We start from the raw sequence: 1,145 nt of genomic DNA on the forward strand, positions 1-1,145 counted from the left end.
ATCAGGCCCAGGGGAAAAGGGAAACGTGTGATGAATAGCTGCCCAGTCTCTGCCACAGTTATCCATTCTTTCTCTTTTCAGATTAGATAATTTCTATTGATACATTTTTTATTTTTATTTTTTATTTTTATTTTTTGATGTTCCTGTGTTAATTTTGTTTGTAAGTCATCCTTGCCCAGTTCACTTATTAGCACTGATAATCCCCATCTTTGATTTTACCAAAAACAACAAAGAATTTTTTAAAAAATGAAGTCATTTCAATCCGTGTATCCACTGTTCTTGGCCTCTCATTGGGAAGCTGCAAGATGTCCCTGAATAAGATCCTGAACACAGGATAAAATAACCTCAGAACTGTTGCCAATTTTCTGGGTCATATGGTGGGTCTATACTCAAGACCCCAGCCACACACAGAGAGTCCTTTGTAAAGCTCCCTGTTCAGTAATGGGGATGTGGTTCTTCTCCAGCCATTTCTTCAGGCCGTTCTTTCTCTTTCCCAGATCCTCAGGACTGTATGCCTTGCAGTCTCCAGACATGAACAAAGGCATCAGCTTCTCTCTCACGCTATGGCCCCCTTCATTCACAATTTCAACAGTCTGCACGGTATGTCGCATAATTCCAGTCACAGACATGCTGCCATCTTCAAGGAAGTTCACGAGGACAATATTGGCAGAGACTGGGTCTGTGGTTAAAACCCATCCTTTATACTCCTTCTCACTGGCTGTCACTCTGACTTCTTTGTAAGCATAGTCTTGCCATTCCAAGGGGCCTTTCTTCATCCATTTATTCATGGTTGCCGCTGGCTAGATCAGTTAAAACTCCTAGCAGTGTCTGCTTCTCAGCAACCATGCTGGGAGGCTCTACTGATACATTTTTAAGTTCACTGACTCAGTTCTCTGTCATTCCAACTTTCTTTAAGCACATTCAGTAAATTTTTTATTTCACATTTTTTTTCCAGTTCTGGGGTTTACATTTGCTTTCTTTTTAATAGTTTCTATTTCTCTGCTTAGAATTCCTTTTTCATTTATTGTGAACATATTTTCCTTAACGTCCTTGAACACAGTTACAACACTTTCTGGTCTATTATGTAAAACCATTGTTTGTTAATTCCAGTATCTAGAACATACCTCAACTGATCTTTGTTGAAT

The 1,145-nt window shown here is 39.3% G+C and overlaps 1 pseudogene across 1 annotated transcript; it reads right to left on the minus strand.

The window, feature by feature from the left end:
* Nucleotides 1-233: 233 nt before the first annotated feature.
* LOC130846675 (gem-associated protein 6-like) lies at nt 234-788 on the minus strand (annotated as a pseudogene). The gene has a single exon (XR_009051604.1). The product of XR_009051604.1 is annotated as a gem-associated protein 6-like (transcript).
* Nucleotides 789-1,145: the final 357 nt, after the last annotated feature.

This window comes from Hippopotamus amphibius, chromosome 2, assembly GCF_030028045.1.
Source record: "Hippopotamus amphibius kiboko isolate mHipAmp2 chromosome 2, mHipAmp2.hap2, whole genome shotgun sequence".
Taxonomy (NCBI): domain Eukaryota; kingdom Metazoa; phylum Chordata; class Mammalia; order Artiodactyla; family Hippopotamidae; genus Hippopotamus; species Hippopotamus amphibius.